General features: G+C 36.4%; 1 protein-coding gene across 15 annotated transcripts in view; it reads right to left on the reverse strand.

Annotated features, from left to right (window-relative positions):
- The window catches only part of ITGA4 (integrin subunit alpha 4), a 220,344-nt gene extending 192,670 nt beyond the window's left edge, over nucleotides 1-27,674 (reverse strand). For 4 of the 15 annotated variants that reach the window (XR_014300466.1, XR_014300467.1, XR_014300468.1 and 1 more), the window contains exon 1: nucleotides 18,574-18,734. The gene's annotated coding sequence lies outside the window, so the exon portion shown is untranslated. Of the gene's footprint in view, nucleotides 1-5,222; nucleotides 5,349-18,573; nucleotides 18,847-27,314 lie in introns of those variants that run through there. The other 11 variants (XR_014300469.1, XR_014300470.1, XR_014300471.1 and 8 more) reach the window with 9 other exon arrangements.
- Between the last annotated feature and the right edge of the window lie 276 nt (nucleotides 27,675-27,950).

The raw sequence follows: 27,950 nt of genomic DNA on the forward strand, positions 1-27,950 counted from the left end.
GTTGAAAAATTTTTTCATATCCTTCACATAATTCCAGACACCTAAATTAATGAATAAAACGTCACAACTGTTAAAATTTATAATACTAAGGAGGGCATGTATTGCATGGAGCACTGGGTGTGGTATGTAAACAGTGAATTTTGGAACACGGAAAAAAAATAAAATAAAATTTAGAAAACAAAAAATAAAATTATGATCAATTTATTATCTCAACAAAATTAGCATCAAAACAACAAATTTTAAATTACAAAAAAATTATGGTATTATTATTATTATAACACAAAAATACTAAATATCAATAGATCAAGCATGTTACATTTGATTTCTACTCTGGGTGTTGAAGAGAATGTCTTTTAGGGTGCATTCCTTATACTCTATGTACAGGATACTTTTTACTCAAAGTGCTTGTGCTTGTGTTTGCCTTTAAGGAAGCATATTCTCTTATCTAGCTTCTAATGTAATGGCGTTGCTACTGAAGGTTGGTAATTATCTCCATTGTACCACTTCTGTCTTGAACATCCCTTTGTTCCATGCAAAAGAAATAACAAAATAAATAACATCTTTGGCTTCTAGCTTTGCAACAATGGCATGGTGGTAGTCATGGCTGAATGGAATAGTAAGGTTGGAGATGGCGGAGTGGAATGCATTTCTCATCAAAGGCATTAGCCAAGTGGCTGAGAGTAGTCAAGCATCAATCAACTATTTCAATGTTTATATCGTAAGAAGACCAGGACCTAGAAATGCATAGTGAATGCCCTATGAAATGCCTTATGTAAGTAAGACAAGTCAGACAAGTGGCAAGTCAGGCAAATAAGGCATATAAACAAAGGGTCTTAGTAATTATGACTTATTCAAAAGAAAGCATTTCATGCCATAGCATGAGTTTACTCCTTGACCCTTTGGAATGGGTTACTGTCCAAATGCCAAAATAATGTCACCTATTAATAAGTGAGAAAACCTATTACATTCATCCCATGGAAATTTTTTTTGCATTTAGCATTGCAAACACTGTGTGGGTTTAGCTATGTGTGTTCTATCCCCTTCACACTACTTCTCACCTGTCTTTCCTAATAATAGAAAACCCAGGAACCTAGTATTGTTGTCCTTGAAAGGTAAAGTTATTTTGTGCCTGGGTAAAGGTCATTGTGTAAAAGAATAATTGTATTAGTTTATTAAAAAGAAAAGTTCTGAGTAGGATTTTCAGAGACACTTTTTACCGACCTGAATGTTTGTTACCTCTCACCAGTGCCTCTAGCAATAAAGGTTAAGACACACTTGAGCCCTTCTCCCGGTTGTTTGAATGTCCAGCTCTCTAATACGTATATTTTCCTCTTCACTGTGGTTATTCCTCCCTGACCATAACAGTGGCAACAAGTTATATAATATAGCCTATTTTGAAAATCACCTGATATGCTTTCTTTCCCTTCTCATCCTCTACATCAAGTCTCCTTGTTCATTGCTAATATGTCCCCATAGAACCACAATTTAAGCTTGAAATTTCATCTTTGTTGACTCCTTTCTCTTCTCTGACATCTCTAAACACAGTTATGAACTATTCTTAAGTTCCCGTTATCTCTTTCATTCTGTAATTATAACACTCACCTAAAATGCATCCTGAATTCTAGTGTTTTCTTCTTGCTGCCTACAATCTCTATGTACTCTCATTATAATCTTTCTAAAACCGGTTTCCTAATTATTTCACTCTTTGCAAACCACAGCAGACACTATGTACCGTGCTGTGTTTATCACACCATGTCTTCTTCTCAGGCACACAGAAGGACCACATTTTCCAGACACTAGATTGGAACCATGTGACTGGATTGTGACACATGGAAGGAAGTAAGAATTGACACAATGCATCACTTCTGCTGATGACACATGAGAAAAAATAGGCCTCTGCTATTTCTCTATTTTTCTTCCTTGATCATCTCGAAAGCCATGTCTGCAAATGACAATATCATCAGACGGACGGAACCTGAATCCCTAACCAGAGGAAGGACATGACCACCTCACAGTAGACTTTTCATGAGCAAGAAATAAACCATTTCATGCTAAGTCAATGCCTTTCAGGATTTGCCTATTGGAAAACTTGGGGTTATTTCCCTAACATTCCCAGAAACTTTCATTTCCAGAAAACAACCTGTTACTCAGACATAAAAAGTTCTTCATGATCTGCTCCTAAGATGAGCACTGATTAGATGTCAGGCCCCAAGTTTAACACTGTATATAGTACTCACTCATTTTTATATGATATCTCATTCATTTTTATAACAACCTATGTTATAGGGGAACTGAAGTTCCAAGAGGTAAAATAATTTACACTGGTTCACATGGCTAACAAAATGAGTAATTCCAATACCAAAACCCACACTCTTAACAACACCCAATTTTCCTATCTCTTTGGCAAGGTCTCTCCCAGAGATGTATCAAAGACATACTCCAATGTGCTTGAATTTGCTGTGTGTTATTCTTTTCTTTTGCTGTGGGTCTACTTAGAAACAGGGTCTAGGTTGCCTTGGAATAATTACAAGCACCGAGGAAGGTCTTTCAGATTTAGGACAGCCTATTTAGTCACACTCACTAAAAACCTGTAGAGCACAATGGGAAGGGAGACAGGTAAGTGCACCTGCTCAAATCTAAATGTGACATTTTGTGCCACAGGAGTTTCTGGAGCCACAGCAGGTCCACCAGCAACAGATCTTGCTGCTCTATTAAAGGACGTTGTGAGCCAATGCATGTGAAGGAGCCTTGAAAAGATATATAGTCCTCTGCAATTGGGAAGTAGGTCTATCTATTTACTTTCTCCCTAAGTCTGTATGGACTGACATCACCTGACCACCAAGGCAACAAACATAAGGACCCTTCCATCCTGACTTTCAAATTCATCTCATGATGTTTCCATTAATGTCTGGCAAAATTCCACTGAGAGCTTCATAAGTCCCAGGAAGCTGTGTGAGCCGTTCTGAAGAATGAGCGCTTGTACACGGGGGAAACAAAGCAGAGGCAAAGGCTTATTTATAGTGCTGGGCAGACCTAGCTTCCAGGGCAGAACAAGCTTTGTGTTCAAAGACTCATCTCAGGTTAAAACATCCTATTTTATCTAAACAGAACATCTCTGTTGGCAGCTACACAACTTCGGCCAGATATCGGATTTTCTCTGTGTTACTTGGCATAAGGACATGCAAAAGTTTCCTAATATGATATTCTTGTAACTCGGAAAAATTAGTAACTCCCACCATGCAACCCTTGTAGGATCATGTGCTAATGAAGAAGATGCTCTAATAATTAGGCCTAGAGCCACCGAATGTAACACCTTCCAATTAGCACTCCCCAGCATGAATACTGCCATTATCATTAAACAACAAAGACAAAAATGGGTATCAATCCACATAATAGAAAATAATTGATGAAGTTGGAGGGCGTGATTATTTGTGATTACTTTACAGTCATGCACAGAAAGTAGGAGAACCACAGCTAGTGGTTAATCTCTGGCTACCTCTTTGAAGATAATGAAATTGGCTTCCTACTGATGATTATTCATTAACAATTAATTCTTTCTCAGTGATCTGCCTCATTTTCAGCTTCTCACTACAAACATGCAATGGAATAATTACAAGTGGAAATGAAAAAGCAATTAGTGGCAGATAATGCCAACATCTGATTAAAAAACAGTAGAACAGATTAGCAGTTTCGTAACTGCAAGTCTGCTGCCTTCAGCAGGGAGGTGTAAGTCACCCAGTTATACTGCAGTTCAAGCTGTGCTTTCTCTTTTATTGCCTCCCCTCCATCATGGTCTGCCACATTAAATGCTCTGTTTTATTCTAGGGGGCATTGGCTGTTGTAAATACTTTCTACAGATTAAGTAGCATTTGAGATGCTTTGTGGTCCTACATGCTGAAATTCTAAAAGGCGCTGTCTCATAATATGATGGCTAAAACATGTATCTCTATACCTGTCTTTGGGGACCACAGAAAATAGCATCATACACTGCTTTGCTTTTGTTTCAACTCAACCCTTGTTTAGTGACGTGTCCGCAGTGGAAGAAGAGCGTTAAATCAAAATCAAACACCTTCTTTAAACAGGCTGTGGCTCTTTTGTTACCTGCACCCAGGGCTGCTTTGGTCTTGGAGGTTGGATTCTCGCCTCACATAATGTGAGACATAAACTGGCAGCCAGTGAATTTTTACTTAATGTTTAACAAGGGTTAACCTAATGCTGACTGCTGTGTAAATAATCCCTCAATGAAGGCTTAGAATGTCCCCATTCTCAGCAATCCAGCTGGTGCATCCGTACATATAGGATGTAGAACTACATGCGGAGTATCAAAACCATCACTTCAGAAGGTAAAAAAAGTCATTCTCTTTTAAATAATTTGGAAGCTATGTTCGCTTGAAGCTCTGATAAGCTCTTGCCATGGAACTTGGCACGGTAGGAGCACAGACAAGAGCTGTTTCAGGAAACTGGGTTTTGAAAAGAACTATGTATTTAAATGTAGTATCATTGGGTCAAATGTTATTTTACCAGATCCACAAAGATCAACATAATAAGGAAGGGAGGTATGAAGTGGAAATAAAGCAAACTTTGATGACTTGATATTCAGCTGATACGTACTAGTATGGTGTTTTCATGACCAGCTGAACATCTGTTGAGATTGGTCATTTCTGGCTCAGGACGCCTGCTGGAGATTTTAAATATCACCCTGAATATTACTGATTTTATTATGAAAATTATAGTAAGTATCTTTTATGTACCTGGAACTGTGTCAGGGCATTGATAGTAATTAGACATAGTACCCTAGCTCTCTATCAGCTCCAAATACAGTGGAAAAGAAAGACATGTAAAAACATGAGTGGAATAAAATACAATAATTATTACATTGGGGCATTTACAGTGTACAAGAGGGAGTTCTGCAGGATATAAGCAGGACCAATAATGAGTTGAATGACATCATAAGCAGAGGATGCTTGAAGTCAGCCTTGGAGTGTCTTTTTTTTTTTTTTTTTTAAGACTCTATTTATTTGAGAAAGAGAGAGAGAGAGAGAAAGAGCACAGGAGCAAAGGTGCAGAGGGAGAGGGAGAAGGCGCTCCCCAGTGAGCAGGGAGCCCGATGCAGGACTTGATACCAAGATCCCTGGAAAATGACCTGAGCCAAAGGCAGACACTTAATTGACTCCCTCTTGGAGTGTCTTTTAACAGAGCAGCAAGATTTGTTGCTGACAGACCTGCTGTGGCTCCAGAAATTCCTATGGCACAAAATCCCATGTCCGGTTTAGCACAGGTACATTCACCTGCTTCCTGTCCACTGAGCCCTATAGTCCTTTAATGAATGGCCTGAAATTTTCTTTAACCTGAAAAACAAAACAAAACAAAACAAAAACCAAAAAAACAACAACAAAAAACTTCCTTAGTACTTGTAATCAATCCCAGGCAACCAAGGCCCTATTTCTAATGCCCAGGGCAGTTTTCAAGATCATCAATATACTGACAACTTGCAAATTTATGTCTCCAGTCCTGACCTCTACTCTGAACTCAACTTGTAAATCCCACTGCCCAGTCAGCATTTTCGCCTGATGCCGAATGAGCATCTCCCATCATCTGGTTGTTAAACTCAGTTCTTGGTTCTAGTTCTTTCCCACATCCACCATTGTCCCACAGTTCCCTTCCTCAGAGATATGAAACCAAAAATCCAGGAGCTGTCCTGGACTCATCTCTTTATCTTATATTCTCCATGCAACCCATCCACAAATATTATTTATTTCACCTTAAAAAAATATTAGAATCTGACCATATCTAATCTCTTCCACTGCTATCATACTCTTACAGGCCTCCTTATCTGTCACTTAAATCTCTGCAATAGAATTTTAATGGGTCTCGCTATTCCCCTCTTGTTCATTTTCTCCACTGATGAGGAATTCTTTAAAATACATATCTTATTACTTCCCCATTCAAAAGTCTAATGGTTTTGCCTTTCAGAGTAAAATCTAAAGTCCTTGCCAACGACCTCCAGGCCTAGACATGATCCGGCCCTAGGTCACCACTCCAGTCTTGTTTCCGGCCACTTTCCCCCTCATTCACTTGACTTTATCAGAGCTCTCTGTGTTCAGGGGATGACAGTGTAAGTTGGTTCAGTGAGGACAATCAAGAATTCAGTTATAAAAACATTGATTTTAACATCTTTTGACATCTCTAGAAATGTCAAGAGGGCAGTTGCAATATGGATCTTAAGTCTCAGAAGGGAGGCCTGTGACTAGAGATACGTATTTGCAAGTCATTTGCACATAGTGTCATTTGAAACTTTAGCATGGATATCCCAGAGAGAGGAGATAAAGGGATGCAGGACCAAGCTTTGAGGAACCACAGCAAATGGAGGCCTAGTGAAGGAGTATGACATTATAAAAATGTCAAAGAGACTGATAAGCAGCCCCATGAGTGCTTTGGTAGAAAGGGAGGTGAGAAATGACTACAGCTGGTATCAGCAGTTCTTTAGAGAAGTGTGGTAGGAAGGAGAAGATGAAACAGGTGAAGAAGAAAGATGTGTGGTCAAGGAAAGAGCGTTATTTCTATGGCTGAGATTTGAATATACTTAAAAGCTAAGAATTACACATTTGAGGGGAGAGTGCTAAGTAAAAATTTTTAAAAAGGGGGAAATAAATAGCATCTATAGTCTGAAAAGTTGGGATGCCATGGGATCACAAGCACAGCTAATTAATTTTTGCAGCTAATAATGTTGAAAATAAACTTTTAAAGATGTTTTCAAAAAAATTTTATGGTTGGTTGTCTAAATACAAACTTGACAACTTAAAATTACTAGAGAAGAAAATAAATGAAATCTCAGATAATACAATAAAAAGAAAATGAAACAAAGAACCATGAAAAGGGGTGCCTAGGCGGCTCAGTCTGTTAAGTGTCTGCCTTCAGCTCAGGTCATGATCCCAGGATCCCGGGATCAAGCTCCAAGCTCCATGTTGTGTTGGGCTCCCTACTCAGTAGGGAGTCAGCTTCACCCTCTCTCTCTGCCCTCAGCAACCCTTGTGATCTCTTTTGCTCTCTCTCTCTCTCTGAAATAAATAAGTAAAATCTTAAAAAATTAAACAAAACAGGAAGAAGCAAATAAAATTAAAGAGTAAAAGAAAAGAAAAAAGAGAAAGAGAGAGTGGAAGGGAGGGCCAGTCCAGAAACAAGGATGTAAAAATGAAGAGAGGAAATCCATTATTGAAATTAAAAGATTCCCAAAAAGTGGTCAAGAAAATGAAAACCTACATGCTACATACGAAAGATCTGTAAGAGGCATACATAATAAAACATAACTCAGAGTGAATGAAAGGAAAACGCTAGATATTATCTATACACCAGAATTTTAACTTGTTAGAAAGATGGCTGCAGTCTATGATGAAGGTATAATTATAACCTTAAAATGCTAAATAACTTAGTATCAAAGTATTTATGAGGCAAACTATAAAAAAAGAGAAAAAACAAAAATAGTGGGAAACTGCTATAGCTTCCTCAATCTGAAAGGGCAAGCAGATGAAAGTGAATTTGGGGATACAGAAGACATGAATAATATCATTAATAAATTTTATTTAATAGTTACATCATGAGTTCCATACCATACAAAGAGGAGAATTATCATTTTTCAAGTGTCTCTGAAAAATTCGCAAAAAATTGGCCATAGGTAATAATAGCCCCAAAACAATCACCACAAATACCCTAACATAGACATAATATGAAATATTTGCATAGATCACAGTGAAAAAAAATTCCATAAGTAATGTTAGCTCAGTGAACGTTTGGAAGACGCCATTTGCAGAATGCATTTTAATATGAAATATGTCAAAATAATGAAAAGTGTAGAGCTTACCCACTCACTAGTCATGCTCCTTGGCCAAGTATTTATGGAGATATTTACCAAGTGAATATTCATCACTTTCAGAATATTTTCAGTTACTTCTTTCTATAAGGTTATTCACACCAATATAATAATATACCAATACCAATGTAATAATAATAATAAGCTCATTCAGATCAGAGTATGTGTCTCTAAGATTCAGATCTGCAACTATCACATTCAATTTCATCTGGAATAATAAAGTTCACTTGTCTTGAAGGATAAGTTTAGTTTATTCAAAGAAGGGAAAATATACCATTAATATGTTGATTTGCAAAGCCTATCCAAATTACACATATGCTTTGATTCATTGTGGTAGATTTTATTACTAAAGACATGACGTTTTTCTTGAGGTTACTGCAGAAAACAGTAATTGTTTGCAATCGATATGAATATTTTCTCAAAGGTGAGAAAAAATAGAGAAGTCAATTTGTTTGTCCTTAATGTGGTTGACAATTTTTATAGCTTGATTGGGTTTTTTCTTGAAATTTTTTTTTTAAAGATTTTATTTATTTATTTGTCAGAGAGAGTGAGAGCGAGAGCAAGCACAGGCAGACAGAGTGGCAGGCAGAGTCAGAGGGAGAAGCAGGCTCCCTACGGAGCAAGGAGCCCCATGTGGGACTCGATCCCAGAACACTGGGATCATGACCTGAGCCGAAGGCAGCTGCTTAACCAATTGAGCCACCCAGGCGTCCCTTTTCCTTGAATTTTTAAAACGATCTCTGAGGGTGAAAGCTTTCCTCTCATACGAAATAGTGAGTAGATCTTGCTTCCACTATGACAGCTTGAATCCATGGAACAAATTGTTCTCATTGGATAGCACTTCCTTAGCACCATCTGTGTCTAGCCCAATACATCACTTGTATGTTACTGTTTATCTTGAATAATATTAAAGGCTCTTCTCCAGTTGTAAGAGTTAACAAAGATCGGCCAAACAATATGTCCTTGGGCTGCTTTTTTCAAATCTATCTGACAAAAGATCAGTTGAGATGCTAATATCGGGGAATTCATCTTAAGAATCTCCAGGGAATATTATGGCCTTTTCTGTGCTAAGGATAATAAATGCTGCTCTACATCTGGGCCATATCTGTCATTGTTTGATAAATTATTGTATTTGACAGAGTTGCCCCATCAGAATTTTTTTCCCTTGCTTTGTCCCAGACAGCATCACTTGACTGGCAGCCAAACAGTAATTGGTGTCTCACCAATCACTTGAACAACTGAACCTTGGCAATTGAACCAACTGCTCTAAACAAGGCTTCTGCAACTTTTGGGATTTCATCTCCTACCACCCTGTGCTGATGTTTTCTGAGTTACTTGAATATCATCCCGCCTTGCTCTAAAAAAATTCAACACCTTCCACAGTAGTCTTTGTACATTTCAAAACTGATGTTTGAGAAAGAACGTTCTCTTATCAGAAATTTTAGTGTCCCCAAACACACTGTACCTAAAGGAAGAATTTTATAGTCATGGTCAGTCCAGTGAAATACAAATTTTAAATAATTAACGTGATTTCCTTTTTCTTTGCCCCTGGTATTTTTTTTACAACAATAATGAGTAGCTTCAGGTAATTCATCAGTTTGGTCTTCAAACCATTCTGAGTGCATGTGACTGATTTCATCACAATCACCATCGCACCTACATTTCCCTCAGTATCTTTAGCATAATGTTTTAAAAGACTTATTTTTAAAGCACTGATAGCGAGGATAGGCTCAAGAGAAAAGAAAACCAAGGTGTGTATAATCTCAGTTGCAATTTATAATTGGTATTTTGCATATTAAAATTAGATGTAAGTGTAACAGCAAAAAGAATGCCATAATAACAGAGAAATTCAATATATGAGCATCTCTCTTAGTGATCAAACCATATTATACTTATACACTAAAAGCTTAACTATTAGGGATTTTAATAGGTATGCCTGAGCACCACTATAAAATTAATGTGGCCTATGAAGGTTGCCCACTGTGCTAACTTTAGCCTCATTCCATGCAAAAATATATTTCTTAAGATGTCACTTATTATTTCTTTGAGAGAGAGAGAGTATGAGCAGGGGGAAGAGCAGAGGGAGAGGAAGAAGCAGACTCCTCTCTGAGCGAGGAGCCCCACAGGGGACTTGGTCCCAGGATCCTGGGATCATGACCTGAGCTGAAGGCAGATAGTTAACTGACTGAGCCACCCATGCAAAAATATGAGACTCCTCATGCAAAAATATTTTGGAATCATAGTTTTGATTAAAAGTTAAATTTTAAATGTTACGTATTCATTTATTTGAGAAAGAGAGTGTGTGAGCAGGGGAGGGGGGAAAGGAGAGGGAGAGGATCTCAAGCAGACTCTGTACTGAGCATGGAGCCCAACTTGGGGCTCAATCTCAGAGCCCTGAGATCATGCCCTGAGCCAAAACCAAGACTGAGATACACAACTGAGTCAGACGTCCCAAAAGTTAAACTTTCAAAGACACACATTTCAATAAGTAACTCTGTAAAAGTTTATCTACTAGATACATTAACCTTGAATCCCATGGTATACATATTACACATTTAGACATATTATATAACGTTTAAAACTGTATATGATAAATCAGATCTTTTGTGATTAAATTTCACCTCTAACAGTAATTGCAGACAATGAAGCGTCATAACTTCTCTAACCTGCAGTTCTTTAATCCAAAAAAAGAACAATAGTAGTACTTTTATCACAGAGTTATTTTGACGATTAGATGAAATTATCCATGCATAGTGCCTGAAAGGTAGTAATTCTTGACCACTATAATGACATTTCCTAGACTTTCATAGTTAAAAGTGCCTTTTAAAAAGTTTTTTATTGTTGTTAACTAAGATATTAGTATTAGAATTTGTATTTGCTTATTAGCCCATCAGTTCTAGTCCCTAGGTAATTAAGCAAGAGCAAAGGAGACAGTTACATAGCATTTGAGTCTGAACTATCAACCAGAGAAGCTTAGTACTATGCTGTCCCTATAATAAAAGGCTGCTACCGTGATTGTAGCTCAGTTCACACACTTTAACTCAAGGTACGTTCACAGAACATTAGGTCACACTCTATTACAATAACTCAACCTCTGTAAGTGGGTAATATATGTCACTACCATTTGTTTGAAAGTTACAGTAGTTGTTATCTTTTTCAAAATGGTAAGAGCTGCCATTTTGCCCCTGAAAACTGAAAGAATATTTGGTAGGTCAAGCTTAAATTAAAGCTCAAAAGTTTCCTCAAATTTGAAAACAAAATATTTTCAATTTAAGTTATTTTGAAACATTTAAAAATTCATTTTAAAATATTTATAAACATTTAAAGTTTTTATTTAAAAATATTTTCTGAAGTAAAAAAGGAAAGAGTAAAAGTGCAAAATTCAGAGTGACTTAATTATTACTTCACTCCATTATGAAGAAATTTTATCATAATGGGGTTATACTGTACTTCAAAGTATTGTCATAAATTTCTATTTTTCTTTCATTAAAAAATGCATTTGTTAGTTCTTTTACTCAACACTGAGGAGAGGTAGTGAAAGGGGGAAGATAGGTGCTTGCCCTCAATCAATTTATATTCTAGCTTGTCACTACAGTCAACTAATAAGAGAGTTTCAGTAGTTTGGAAAAAAATTAAATCACATAAAGGTAACTTTTTAATATCTCAAATGCTAATATAACTTTGGGTCCTATGGATGCAGTTTCTGGCATCTTATAAACATAAAACAATTACATAGCTAATACCAAAGAAGTCACGAAAATAACCCAGATTTTATGAGTAATTTCTTCTTCCTTCAAAATTTTGTAATAGGTAATTTTGTAAGTCACGATTTTCTTTTCCTTCATTTTTTTTTTTAATCAGCAGTATTCTATCACTACCATCTAAAAACATTGGAAGTCAAAATGTGGAGCACATTGTGGCAGAGAAGGCAACAAATTAATAACGAAAAATGATGGAAAAATTGTGAGGCTGGATATAGGCTCTATGGAATACAAGAATGTCTAAGGATCATCTTTTAGTGGCATTTTATAAAACTGGGGTTTATCTGAACGGGTACAAATGGTTCTATTAGCATGTCTACTACGATCCTTTAATATGACACTGGGAATATTTGGGGCCAGGAAATTCTATTTTATGATTTTTAAGGATATCATCTTTGAAAGAGTGTTGTTGGCCATATTTAGTTTGATGGTCATAAACAGATCTGAAATTTCTATTTGCTCTATTTGAACTGCTTTAAATTTTTATGTGGCCACGTTTGGAGGATAAATGGCAATATGGGTAAGATTCTTTATTCTAGGGGCGCCTGCGTGGCTCAGTCTGTTAAGCATCTGCCATTGGCTCAGGTCATCATCCCAGGGTCCTGGGAACAAGTCCCACATAAGGCTCCTTGCTCAGCAGAGAGCCTGTTTCTCCCTCTTCCTGCTGCTCCCCCTGCTTGTGTGCTCTCTCTCTGACAAATAAATAAGTAAAATATTAAAAAAAAAAAAAGACTTCTTTGTTTCAATAGCCATCAGAGAGTCAAAAAAATTCTGAGTATTCTTCTAATTAAAAATTTTCTCTGCCTTCTGACTTATTTGGTATTGCCTTACAAAATAAAAATCCCTACTTAGTTAAGAAAGTGCAAAACTTAAGTTCTAAAATATTACTGGAAGAAATGCCTTTTGAAAAATTAAGTTCCTTGTACAATCGCATTAGGCTCATAGGCTTAAAGCAGTAATTCTCCACTCTAGCTACATATTAGACAGCAAAGACTTAAAAAAAAAGAAAGGAAGGAAGGAAGGAAAGGTGAGTGGCTGTGTGGGAGGGAAGGAAGGAAATAAAAAATAAACACGACGCTCAGACCCCAGCTCAGAACGTCTAATTCAGAACTTCTTAGTGGAGCTCACATGTATTTTAATTGTTTCTCTGGTAAAAAATTCTAACGTACATCAAGTATTGATAACCATCCTGCCGGAAAAATAATGCAGAAGGGGAAGCAAGTGAAGTACCAGGAAACCTGAATGCATTAGAAAGATCATTCATGTCGAATAGAAATATAATGTGAGTAATTTTTTAAAAGATCTGTTTGTTTATTTACTTGAGAGACAGGGAGGGAGGCGCAGAGTGAGAGAATCTCCAGGAGACTCCCAGCTGAGCACAAGAGCCCCGTGTGGGGCTTGATTCTATGACCCTGTGATTGTGACCTGAGCCAAAACAGAGTCTGGCTCTCAACCAGCTGAGCCAACCAGGAGCCCCAAACGTAATTTTAAATATTTTATTTTATTTTAATTTAATTTTTTTAAGATTTTATTTATTTATTTGACAGAGAGAGATCACAAGTAGGCAGAGAGTCAGGCAGAGAGAGAGAGAGGAGGAAACAGGCAACCTGCTGAGCAGAGAGCCCGATGCGGGACTCGATCCCAGGACCCTGAGATCATGACCTGAGCCGAAAGCAGCGGCTTAACCCACTGAACCACCCAGGCGCCCTAATTTTAAATATTTTAATAACTACATAGTAAAAAGTAAAAATAAATAGGTAAGATTTACTTTAACGATATATTTTGTTTAACCTAATATAATAAAAATATTATTTCAGTATGTTTTGAATAACATTACTAATAAGATATTTTACTTTTTTTGTACTAAATCTTCAAAATCAGTAAGTGTTTTATGCAGTATGTGCTCAAGAGCTACATGTGCCTACAGGCTACCATACTGAAGAGAGCATATTGCGTGCTCTGCCTGCAGGACTTAGAAAACCCTAACCTTCATTGAAAAATGCTTACTTTCAATCATATGAGGAAAGGTTACAGGCATTAACAAACAATAAAATACTCAGGCATAATTTTATAGAATTGTATCCTATAGATAAATTAGGGGTGTAAACTCCCTCTTCTTATAAATACAGATTTCTTTTACAAATGGGTACATATTCTATAAACCTTTACAGTAGCTTATACAGTAGAACAGAGACAAAGACTGACTGATCTGGCCTCACTATATTCTATCTTGGTCACCACAGGAAACCTCTCCATACCTCAGCTTTTTAACCTGTAAAATGAGATTAGAAATACTATATTCAGAAATATATACAGAAATATATAGAAATATTATGAAGATTAAATAAAATTTACAAATTAACTTCAACAAATGTTAGTATGAATGTTTTAATAATTTCATCATTTTATTAAATATCCATATAATTGTTTATTATAATTCATACATTATTATTTTAACACTTCTAAATCATTCTATAGTAGGGATATAGCAAACTTAACTTACCACTTTTCTATTAGTGACATTTGGGTTGTTTCCTAATCTTCAGTATTACAGAAATGGTCCAGTGCATACCACTGGCCATGCATCATTTTGCACATTAACCTGTATATGTAGAGGATTAATAAACACCTAGAAGTAAAACTTCTAAGTAAAATTTTCCATGCTTTTTACATTTTAATGTATGTTGCTAAATTGCTCTTCACAGAAGCTCTACTAGTTTATGCCCTTATGACAATCTATGACAATGTCCATTTTCCCTTTCATGGGATGTTAGCAACTTAAGGTGTTTTTATTTATTTTTTATTTTTTACAACTTCTGGTGCTTTATGTGAAATGCAGCCCAATTTAAGAAACATTTCTTTGCTTGATTGAAGAAAGCATATTGAACTGACTTTGAATGAAAGGATATCATCAAATAATTTATGTGCTTGCTTCGGAAATAATTTATTTTAGAGTTTTAAAATGTAGAGGAACTCAGAACTCTAAAAAGAGATATATTATAGGAGAAAAATAAGAAAAGATACCATCACTTAACTTCTCCAATATTTTCTTCTATCAGAATGGAGGGTTCTAATATTTCAATGTCTTGCAATAATTAGCAAGTTAATTTCACTAATTTATCACTTTAGAGAGTTTAATTATTTCTATACATCATTTTGGATCACTTTACATTCAATTACGAAATAAAAAGTAGAGGACCTATGGCATTACAATTTAATTTATATATTATGGTTTTATAACTGGCTCATATTATTAAAATAACTTGTTTCAAAATTAGACTTCTTGATTACCAATCCATGAATTACTACAGACTATGATTATAAAGGACTAATGATAAAGCTCCTGGGAGCCCCCTTTGTCCTTATTCTAGTTAGGCCCATTACCCCTGGGTGAGGTCATGAGCTGTGCCAAAGGAGTATGCTGCCTAGGGCTTCCCTCTCATTAACAATAACAAGAAAAAATGGGATGTTCCAGAAATTTTCTGACAAGGTGGTAACATGTACTCACAGTTAAGCAAAGTGAATGAATCTGACAATATAATGTTAGGAAGACAAATTTTTTAAAAAGATTATGCTCTAGATAGATTGGGGATAAAGATTTTCTTTCTTTCTTTCTTTTTCACTCCCAGTTGTGACTGCTGAGGCTCTGAACACCTGCTTCCTCTCCTGGCTTTGTTACTCTCAATAAAGAAAGAGATTCCTGTTGAGGAGTGAGAGGTTAAGTGTCCAGAAATATTGCACCAAAGCATAATATTGTAAAGGGATAAAATAGCTATAAAATAGCTTCACTTAGGAAGCTACTGTTCAGGTTATATTTCAGCTTGGACTTTTTCCCAAATACCATCTTTAAAGGAAAAATAAGGAGGTAAAAACTCAGCACTATCAATGAAATCCTTCTTTGGGGATCTCTTCCCCTTTGTGATTAATATTAGCCTTATCATCTTATGAGTTCTTCCTGAATAAGATGGATGGATGGATGGATGGATGGATGGATGGATGGATAAATAAATAACATATAAATATGGGATAGGTATGAGCTGATGGGTAAGGGAGAGAGCCTGAAAATTAAAGAAAATAAGAGAAACTGTCAGGGTAATAATAAGTGAAAAGTGGGGAAACCATATGACTCCTTGAAAAACAAGGAACACTGCTGCTAATGTCTACAAGTTTGAAGTACCTAATAATGGATGATAACAAAACTACCCATGTCTTATGCCTCCTAAGGGTAATCACTGTTCCTCCAGAGTGACACCACTGAGCAATATTCTTGTTTCCTAATCTCCCTCCTCAACCTTGAAATAAAATAGGGGTAATCTTAAAAGACAACCAAATAAATTGTAAAAGTGGTATAAATGACAAAAATATTTACCAGGAACTTCTCTCAAGAAAAATTAAATACGTTGGACTCAATTTTTTAAAAATATTTTATGTCTTAGTTTCAATCATATCCATATTCTCTAATTCTGCATTCATTTCTGCAAGGAGTAAAAATGGGAAAATATAATACTCTGGCTATATTCCAAAATTTGGTATTATGTTATTTACATGTTTTTTTGTCATATTCTATGCATATTCTATTCTATTTGGGCTTTACTGCCTCATAACAAAAAGAATAATCATGAGTCTTTAATTTGACCTTCTTTTAGGCTCTATTACATCTGAATACCACACCAAAAATAATTTCTCATTATGTTAAGTTGTAACTAAGATCCAAAATTCTGTATGAGAAAATTAATCTTACACAAGAAAGGACTTCTTTGTGTTTACCTATGTAAACTCAAATACCCAAATCAAGAAACAGGAAGAAAAAGGGAAATGGGTTTTATAGCTGCTGTAAGTCAAAAGTATAATAAACTCCAAACAAAACAAACAAAACTGTACTACTTTGTGGAGTTTTCCTTTAAGCACATGCTTGACCTGTTCCTTGATACTGTATTTTCGCAGTGTACTATAAAATACTAGCTCTCATAAGGTACATGACTACTACTGTGTCTCTCCTGTGGGGATGCACGGGTGTTCTATCAAAAGCAGACATACCCATGCTGGGTCTCATGATCAATGAAGTCAAAGAGGTTCACCCAGAGTTTTGAAAAAAACAAACAAATAACAACAACAAAAAAACCCAAAACAAAACAAAAAATAAAGTCAAGCTATTTGTGCACATTAAAATTCAGTGTAGGCCAAAGCACAACATTAGAAGGGAGAAAGTTGTAGATAATTTTAAATACTGATAGCAAAGAACTTGTCTATGGACAAGATAAAATAATGCTGAGGTAGTTATTTTTCTTAATTTAAGTGACTGAAATCATTGGCACCACTGGAGAAACTTGACTGCTCCCCGTAATATGTTTAATAAAGGAAGAAAAATCAAACATGATAAATCACAGTGTAAGAAAGTAGAATTCAAAGTATGGATTTGAGGGTTGGCATTTCTGAGTTTTCAGTAGTGAGTCCTGGTGTCAAAGGTGGTGGCACAGAGCACGCAGCAGGTGTGATGCTGACGACACGTACCATCTCCTTTTCTAGAGTCTGCTGCTGGCATCACTCTTGTCTCTGTACGTGCCATAATCAACTTCCTCATTCATAAAGAGAGGGTGTTTGGGTGGTTTCCAGAATCTTCTCCAGCCTTCCTATTCTTAATTCTGCAAAACCTGTTTTGGGTAGTGGTAGCGTGGGAAGAAATGGGAGCAGAGGGAAATTCACCTTTGTTGACCATTTATTTACATGAGCTCATTCTATCTCTCAAACCACACTTGCACAATACCACCTTTCTTCTCTTTTTTCCAGATAAAGATCTGATGCTAAGAAGTTGAGCAGCTTTCCTCTCCCAGCTAAAAGGAACAGGAGAGTTGGAAGTAATGGACCTAAGAACTAGCTCTCTCCAAGCAAACATACCGCTTACCATTTTACTTGACTTTGTCCAATGCTGTCTTTGATAATCTGACTTGAACTAACATTAGATTAACAGAAAGGTGTTTTTGTTTTTTCAAAATCCTGTTTTCTCCCTGTTGCTCCTGAGCCCTCCATCTGATGTTCTGCTTTCAAGAGCGGTATTTATGTAAACCACTGAATGCCTATATTGCATCAAAGACAAATTTCTCCATAGAAAGAGCTGAAAATACTACTGTGAGAAAACTATAGTTTCTGTAAAGCAAGTGAATAAATATGCTTATTTATTCGGTATTGTATAAAAGCAAAACTGTGAGGTTCCTATAAGTAAGAATGAATTCTTGCAAGCCCATATGGTGAAGAAGAAACCAGCTCCTGCCTGGCAAAGGGAAAAGCCCTGCAAGAAGCACCTGCTGCAGCTGCAGCTTTCTTCCCCGAGTATCAGCGGGTAACCAGCCCACCTGCCACGGATCTGTAATGGTATTAATAGGGGCTGGAGAAATAAAAACCAGTCAGCCCTCAGGCACCACACTAGACACTGGAGCTTGGAGTGTAAAGCTGGGTCATCCAATAGAGTTCCCACCAGTTTCACATAGCTATTTAAATCTGAATTAATTAAAATTTAAAGCAGTTTTGGGGCTCCTGAGTAGCTCGGTCAGTTAAGCATTTGCCTTCAGCTCAGATCATGATCCCAGGGTCCTAGGGTCGAGTCCTGCATTGGACTCCTTACTCAGTAGGGAGTCTGCTTCTCCTCCCCCTCTGTTCCTCCTCCTGCTCCTTCTCTCTCTCTCTCCATCTCTCTGTCTTTCTCTAAGAAATAAAATCTTAGCGTCTGGATGGCTCAGTGGGTTAAGCCGCTGCCTTTGGCTCAGGTCATGATCTCAGGGATCTAGCCCCGCATCGGACTCCCTGCTCAGCAGGGAGCCTGCTTCCTCCTCTCTCACTGCCTGCCTCTCTGCCTGCTTGTGATCTGTCTCTGTCAAATAAATAAATAAAATCTTAAAAAAAAAAAAAAGAAAGAAAGAAAATCTTTTAAAAAGTAAGAATTAGGGGCACCTGGGTGGCTTCGTGGGTTAAAGCCTCTGCCTTTGGCTCAGGTCTTGGTCCCAAGGTCCTGGAATCAAGCCCCACGTCGGGCTCTCTGCTTGCTGGAGAGCCGCTTCCCTTCCTCTCTCTGCCCGCCTCTCTGCCTACTTGTGATTTCTCTCTCTCTCTCTGTCAAATAAATAAATAATACCTTTTAAAAAAAAAGTAAGAATTAAAAAATGTAAAATTCAAAGCAATTTTAAAGTAAGTTCCTCAGTAGTACTAGACATATTTCAAAAGCTCAATAGCTCCTCTATTGGACAGTGTAGATTTTAATACATAAAATTGTGTTGAACAGTATTGGTATAGAGTGCATTCAAAATCCACAAACAAGGAATCAAGGTCCAAACTATCAGGATAGTGACTCCAAGCAGTGGAGGAGAAGATTTAGAGAAAAGGCAGATTTTCAGGTCTGGCAAGGGATTTGGAAATATATATATGGGTATGCACATACGTACTGAAGTTCTATGGATACCTGGGTTTAGTTCTACAACTTCCCTTTAATTTCACTGGTCCATCTCTTCATTATGTGCCAGTACCACACCATTTCATTTATAAATGATGAACAGTAGGTTTTGATGTCTGTTGTTAGAGCTAGTCCTCATTTATAGCTTTTCTTTTGTAAGTGTGCTTTCTGATTTTTTTTAAAGCTTTTATTTATTTATTTGACAGAGAGAGAGATCACAAGTAGGCAGAGAGAGAGGGGGAGAGAGAGAGAGAGAGAGGATGCATTCTCCCCGCTGAACAGAGAGCCCGATGCAGGGCTTGATCCCAGGATCCTAGAATCATGACCCGAGCCGAAGGCAGAGGCTTTAACCCACTGAGCCACCCAGGCGCCCTTCTGATTTTTTAAAAAATTGAGATATAATGATGTATTCACTGCTTTAGTTTCTAATGTACAACATGCTGATTTGATATATGCATGTATTGTAAAATGATTACCACAATAAGTTTAGTTAAATGTCATCATCACACAGTTGTAAGATTTTTTCTTGTGAAGAAAACTTTTATGATCTACTCTCATAGAAACTTTCAAATATACACTACTACAGAGCATGCTGTTCATTACATCCACTGGACTTACTTATTTCGTAACTGGAAGCTTGTACCTTCTGACCCTCCATCACCCATTCCTGCTCCTCACATCTGGCAACCACCAATTTGTTCTCTGTATCTATGAGTTCAGTTTTGATTTTCTTTCTTTCTTTCTTTTTTTTAGATTCTACATATAAATGAGATAATATAGTATTTATATATCTCTGACTTATTTCAATTAGCATAATGCCTTCAAGGTCCAGTTCATGTTGTCACAAATGGCAGGATTTCCTTTTTCTTGGTCAATAATATTCCACTGTGTGTGTACACGATTATTTTATATAAAAATAAATATATCCCCACAACTTCTTTATTCATTAATCCTTTTGTGGATGCTAAGGTTATTTCTATGTCTTTATTATTGTAGCTAATGCCACAATGAAGATGGGGGGTAGTGCATAGATCTTTTCCAAGTTAGTGCTAATTTTTGTTTTCCTCAAATAAATACATAGATGAGGAATTGATGGGTCAATGTACCCATTTACATTCCCACCAATGGTGTACACGGCTTACCTCCTCTCCATATGCTTATTAGCATTTGCTATCACTTGTCCTAACAGATGTGAAGTGATAGCTCATTGTGGTTTTGATTTGCATTTCCCAGATGATTAGTGACGTTGAGCATCTCTTCCTGTTGGCCATCTGTGTGTCTTCTTTGGAGAAACATCCAGATCCTCTGCCCATTTTTTACATGGATTGTTTGTATTTTTTGCTATTGAGTTGTAGGAGTACTTTATATATTTTGGATATTAACCCCTTGTCAGATATAGGACTTGCAAATATTTTCTCCCATTCAGTAGGCTACCTTTTCATTTTGTTAATGGTTTCCTTTGCCATGCAAATGCTTTTTATTTTGATATAGTCCCATTATTTATTTTTACTTTTGTTGTCTATGCTTTTGGTTTCAAATCCAAAATATCATTCCTAAAACCAATGTGAAGGAGCTTGCCCCCTATGTTTTCTTCTAAGAGTTTTCTGGTTTCAGGTCTTAAGTACAAGCCTTTTATTTAATTTAATTTTGTGTGTGGTGTAAGATAGTGGTACAGTTGCATCCTTTGCATGTGGCTGTCCATATAGCTTTTCTTTTTAGTGGTTTATTTTTCTTTTTTTGGTCCTCCTTGTACAGTTATTTTTCTACACAACCTTTAATATCAATTTATCTAGCTTCATAAAAATGTGTGTTGATATTTTTATTGTATTTTTTATATTTTATGTATTTTTAATTTTTGCCCTCTTCTAACCTAAATTCTTTTTCAGAATATCTTCAGTTACAATGTGGATTATGTTACTTACAATTTTCTTAATAGATCGATAAAACCTACTCATATTACTATGAAATAGTTATTCTGACTTCAAAGTGATGTAGATAACATGTATCGAGTCTATTGTGTGTTAAGAACATTACATGCATTCTTCCTTATAAAATTCCTCACAAATATAAAGTACAAATTATCTACTTTATGGATGAGAAGTCTGAAGTATACAGAGATTATGCAACTTGTCCAAGATATTTAAGCTGGATCTATCTAAAACCAAGGCCTATAGTTAGGGAAAATATGAAATACCATTTCCTTTAGAAAGTAACATTTGTCAGAGTCCAAATCATACACAATTCTACAAAATGAACACATTTGATTTCACTAGTGTTATATCAGCCTGAAGAAAGGTACAGGGGTGATTTTTACTGACTGTGATTTTAAAAGGCCAGGGAGCACTGGAGTAAATATTATAGTCTGAAATAAAACAGTATCAAACTAAAACTCAAGAAAGTTGGGTTCCAGCCTGGTTGCTATTCCTTAGCCAGATACATTTTCTTGGCACAGTCTCCCTCTGTTATGCCCCTTCTCTTACTGTACAATGGGATAACATATCTTCTCTCTCTTTCAGTTATTTTGGCAATAAAATGAGTGAACATGCATAATAATGCATGGAGATAATAGAAATATTTAGGCTAATGATATCTACAAGCCATGTCAAAAGCTGACCTAGCAAATTATATAATAGCTTCAGCTAAAGAGACAATTTAAACATAGGTCAACTCCTCTCCAGATCATTCTGCCTCACTTAGCACTCTTTGTTCTTTTTATACTAAGTCTAAAGGGTGCTGAGATGATTATTTAATATGTTTCTAAGCAACCATATTTCTTGAATCTAGAAATAGCAATACTAATACGTGCCACCACGTAGATAACATTCGCCAGAAAGTCTAACAATTTCAATTACATTTATGTAGAAAAGTCCACTAAAAGAATTTGAAGGATGGATTCTTACAAAATGTATGTGGCTTTCATTTTCAGTACTTCCCATTTTTGTTTTGCATTTTCTCACGGGACTTACATACTTCTGCTTCTAAGTGAACATTTGAAACACCAAGTAAACTTTCAAGAGGATCATTTCTTATTTTGCTCAAACTGACTTGTAATATTTCTAGTTTCATTTCCGAGTTGGTATAATTGGTTTTGAGGGAGAATTTATAGGGAGGAGCTGAGGGGAAGAGAATTACTTTGTTCCATCAAATAGCAGCTTTCTGATCCACAATGTATTTTATTTGGAGGTTCTTTTGAATGAATTAGTTCTCTAGAAATACAGTCTTACTAACTTGTGAAGCATGTGACTTGCTTTTGTTCCCTTTTGGGCACTTCCATCTTCCTGTCTCTGCCATAACATTACCATTTTCCCAGGAGTATCTTAACTCATTTAACTTAGCATTTCCCTTCACCATGTCCTTTCTGTCCTGAGGTCCTCATGTGAGAGCCATATCCACAGATGAGAAATATAAGGCATAGAGAGATCATGCACCTGGCCAGGGGGGTTAAGCTGGGTCTATGTATGCAGAAATGAAAGTCACATACCTGCTACTTGTATTCTCATCCAGGCTGCACCTCTTTGGATTTAATACCTCAAAATTAAGCCAGTCTAGCTTCAGTCTAGCTCTCTTCTGAGCCACTACACACCCTTTCATGGCCCTACACACAGATTCCTCGACAACACCATCCCCATCTCCCAGCGCTGCCTGGAATTTTTGTTCTGTCCTGACCATTTAGACAAGAGACTCACTTTGACTCAATATTAAACTCACTTTGGTAGCTTTTAAAGCATATAAATGCCTGATCTTGAATTCAGATCAGTCAAGTAAGGTTTTCTTGGGGTGGGACCTGGATGTTCACTATTTGAATGTGCTACCAGGGTTGAGAATGACAAGCTTAAATCTACACAATCTTTAAATACCATTCTGAATCCCAGTTTCTGAACTATATCAACCTAGTTGGTGCTTATGATCCTTTTAATGCCTACCTTATAGTTCCTTATATTTCTATTGCCATTTATAATTGTTTTGGATTTTTTATGTAATTCATTTAATGAGTACCCAAGTACCTATTGAGTGTCTATTATTATTTGCTTTTGTCTGTCATATATATGATCTTCTCTCTTCAACTAATTAAAACAACCTTGAAGACACAAGATATGTCTGATACTTTTTCTCTACCCAAAATGGACCAGATGCAGTTATAAGCTCATTATATATCTTGATAACTACTTTTTGGTGAATGGCTCTAGTTTTAGATTTGTTTAGCCACCCAACTTTTCAGCACAGATCTGTTGAACTGCTCATTATGCAGAAAATACTCCGATGGAATTTTTAATTTTAAAGAATAATCCTCACCTTGCCTGACTATAAACACCCTTATTTACTTCCTTTATGTTTTTCTGTTTTCTGAAGTGACTTGTGGTCTTTTCTATCTATAATGGGCAATGCGCTGTAATAACTAAATTTATCAAATGCTTCTTACATGTCAGACATTCTTTTGAGTTCTTTGCATTTATTAATATGAAAAGGAGAAAAAACTTTTCCTGAGATTATCTGGACAGTAAGAGGCAGACCTGGGACTCTGCCCAGACAGAATGCCTTCAGAGCTCAACACTGCCCCTAACAAGGAGACAGTTTTCTAAAGAGCCAGTTTTGAAGTACAGCGATGTTTCTTCAGTTCAGGGAACATAGCCATAGTGTCCTTAGATCTATTGGGCTATGTGTGGTTTATTGACTGATTTATCAGAAAAATTCTAAAATAATTGTAAAGCAAAACCTACCATTACTGATATTAAAAGTTATTCTCAAATATCACTGATATCACTAAAATATTTTGCATAAAAATATCTAAGAAATCTCAAAAGCCAATAAGAATAGCATATTTGTTCTAGACTTTTGTTACTTTAGATCATTAAAGAATGTTTTGAATCTCTACAATGGCCCCCAGATGAGGTTTGCATTTTTAAGTAGCTGTGAACAAACTTCTCCCTTTTAACTTCACATTTCATTTTTTTCAAAGGGGAAAAGAGCAAAGGTTTCAGTTACTAAAGTAAACAGTCTATAAATATACATCCTGTCTAAAGAAGCAGAGAATATGAAACCAGAGGATTCTCAAAATTCAAGAAAGGCAGAAATTCACAGCTAATTTATGAATACCTTTGTTCTTCTAGACATTTTTCTCTCATCCTCCCCATCATTTTTCTCCATCCCATTTCCTTCCTTTCCATAATTTACTACCTTTTCTATTTCTCTTTCATCGATGATTTATTTCTGAATCTCTGCAGCTATGAACAAGGTTCTTTCAAACATGTTTCTTAAGACATTACAGAAAAGCTCCAAAATAATAAATGCTCTTTTCTTTTCCTCATGTATCTGCCTTCTTCATCCATCCCACTCTGCTCATCTTCTCTCTTTTTTCATCTTTAGGCTATGAGGAGTCCCATAGTTCATTCTCCATGTATGTGAAATCACAAAGTATCTTCTCCCAATAAAACCCGACACTTCATTAGGAACATCTAACTCGTGAGGAATAATGAACTCAGTGCTTTTTCCTCAGTGTGATGTTATAGTATTCAAGACCCAATATTTATTAATAAACTCATTATCAAGCTTCCTACCAGGAACAATGAACGCACAAGTTAAGGCCATGTAAATTTTGAAGTTTGATATTTAGGCAGAATTGAGAACTGAATTAACAGTGAGAGGGAAGAAGATAAGTACTGTGAAAACTCTCAGATATGTCTACAAAGCTATGCATCAGATGAACATAAATATTTGGACCAAATTGTCTATAAGGGACTAGGTATGTCTTCTGGGTCTAATCAACCCTGTCCTCCAAATACTAAAATAACTGATATTGGCAAAGAAAAGTCAGCTTCTTCTTGGACCCTTTGAACTGGTTGTTTAAAACAATCCTTCCTAGATGTGGCTTGCTTGTGGTAACTCAGCCTATCCAGAAACCCTAAAACAGTTTTGTACACCAGACCTAAGAAAATAGATAGTAAACATTCATGGCAAATAATAAGTAGCACATTTCCTACTCTTGTCATCAAAGGCAGAAGATGTTGATTACTAAGCCCCAGGCAAAGCAGATATTCTTACCTTCCCAAATATAGAAGCAGTTCTTGGCTAGTGCATGTGTGTGGGGGTGTGTGTGTGTACCTGTGTGTGATTGGTAGAACAGTATTATTATTTTTGTCTAAACGGCTCAAGGATTTTTTGAAAGATCTGACCAAAACTGTTAGAAGTAAGTATTTCCACTTCACACATAAAAATGGAAATATAATTGAGAAATGAGAACTCTCAGGGAGAACTATATTCATGCATATTTACTTCACAAATATTTATTGGACACTTAATAAGTGATTTGCAAGACACTGTTAGGTTCTAAAATCAAGTTGTCTTGAGTTCTCCTGTTCAGTACTATGAACCGTTAACCATAATAAAATTAATAAATCTTTTGCAATGTTAACTTAATAATCTCTTTGCAGGGTGAAATTGTATTTATATTTTGTTTGTCCAGGGAAATAATAAACGTTCTATAACCTAATGCAAATTCGGAACAGCACTGATCACAGCTGTCAAGAGATGGAGAAAACTGGAAATAACTCCCTAATTGATCATCTTTTAACTGGTATATTCACATCAAAAACAGGCACTAGCATTGTCCTTTATCAACACTCACAGGGCCAACTGAACACAAATTATGAAGCGAGGAAATGTCAAGACTTATGCTTTCCTTACACACCCCAATTTGTTAACATACCTCAACTGTTTTAAACACCTGCTCTTCAAGATAAGAAAGCACACCACATAACAGATATATATGTATATATAAATACGCTCAAAATTGGCACAACAGCTTCAAACTGTCACTATAGCTCTCCAAACCACAAACAGTACCTCCACTTTGCGGGAAGAACAAATGAAGTATTTTAAGCAATTCTCTTGTACAATGGTTTCTTTTCTGTTGACAGTTACTCTGAGCCTCTGCCTTGGACTGAAGGTCAAGGAAACCGAGCTGTAAGGAACTGAGCTGTAACCGCTGATGCCTCTCACCTGCTGACTCCTGTGTGTAATCCTTCCCAGTCATCCATAAGAGTCATCCATAAGAGGACTCAGAGGCGCACGCTACGGTGCTTTGTGCATTGGTTCCACAGGAGTGAGGATACAAAGGCTCACATTTCACACTTGGACTTCAATCTGTGTTTTAATTGTTTGAAAAGAGGTATTTGCCTAAGCATATTGGTACTTCTCAGTTTAAAACTTGGCACTTGCCAAGGTATTCAGCATAGTTTTCATACCTCTGATGAAAAGAGTAAATGGCTCCCTCCTCTCTCAAAAACTGTTCCCCTACTTTAAAGTGCACTGTTGATATCAGTGGTTAATTTAAAAATGAAAATAACCAAGATTTTTTTTAAATCCCCAAATTTATGGTATTGTGACGGACAGAACACAATTTTTGAGGTCTGGATGACCCCAGTTTGGATCCCACTTAGGGCCTATGTGGCTCTAGGCAATTTACCATATATCCCTGAAATTCAATTTCTTCTCCAATAAAATGGAGAGAATAAATATCAATCTCATACATTTGTGTGGGGTTTAAATGAGGTCAAATGTCTGGCATGTTGTGGACACAGTGAAGATCAGTTCCCTTCCCTAGTGTGGGAAAGAAAACCAACTAAGCACAAAAGCTTTATTTATCATTGAACATTTCTTCTATTATTCTTGAGGGAAATTACCAAATTTAAATGATAATACAGAGAAATAAAATTTCTGAGGCAATTTTAGGCTTTTTATCTTCTCATGTAACACATATAGTGATCTCAGGGTGTTTGAATAGCAATTCAAGAGGTAGAGAGTAATTTAAATCCAAACACTCAGGTAAGTTCTATTATTCAAAATTCAATAGTAAAGTGAAAAAAGTAAGCTACATACTAAGTATCATTATTATCCTTTGAAACCCTGTTTTCCCTTATAGCATAAGAAGTCTTCACCTAAAGCAAAAAAAAAAAAAAAAAAAAAAAATCTAATGTGTTTACCCTAAACTTGTGAAAAAGAGTAGAACATTTGTCATCATTACAGAAATTAAGTTTTTTAACTTAAATTACATTTTTTAACTTAAATTCTGTAGTAATAAAGAGTACTCCTTAATCTCTTGTTGAAGAAGCAAGCTTAAACATCATTCTGTGATGATCTACAGCTAGATAAACTCACAAAGATACATCATTAATGGAGGCAATTGATATAGAGACTAGAATCTCTAGTTCTGGCAGAGACTTCAAAGAATCACAAAAGTCATACTTACCACAAAAACCAGTTTGTAACCATGGCTAACCAAATACCACGGCATCTGTGGAGTCAGTCAAAGATAACAAAGGGGTCATCTCTGTGTCAGATAAAGAAAAGGGCTCCTGCTTGATACCAACTTTCCCTTTATTGCCTGTTGGTTAGGTGCTCCGCAGACACAGCCCAAGGAGAACAGCAGGTATGACATGACTCACTGGATAACACACAGAGTGACAACTCAGAAGCAAAGACTCCAGGTCGCTGGATGTCTTGCAGCCAAGATATCAAGGAGTGGCTCTTCTTTTCCGTGCCCCTGACTTCAAATTAATAAATGAAATCTACTGAGATATGGCTGCCAGTCCTTTGTAAACTGGCACATGGACTCTGAAGTAATTTTCAATCCTAATTCTGCCACTTAGCTGTCTGGCCTATGGTAAATCACTTCCTCATCTGTAAACTGGGGATTATACTAGTTCCCATTGTATCAGGATTCTTACTAAGTTAATATTTGTACTTAGAACCCTGGCTGGTCTGCAGGAGGCTATTTTATAGAGTTTCTCAAATAAAAATAGTACATTTCCCACATAAAGGATTAAGACAGTCAGAAAAATAATCTCAGATGTATGCCAAAATCTTAAATTTCAACTAGGTAAGG

This window comes from Mustela nivalis, assembly GCF_964662115.1.
Source record: "Mustela nivalis genome assembly, chromosome: 11".
Lineage (NCBI taxonomy): Eukaryota > Metazoa > Chordata > Mammalia > Carnivora > Mustelidae > Mustela > Mustela nivalis.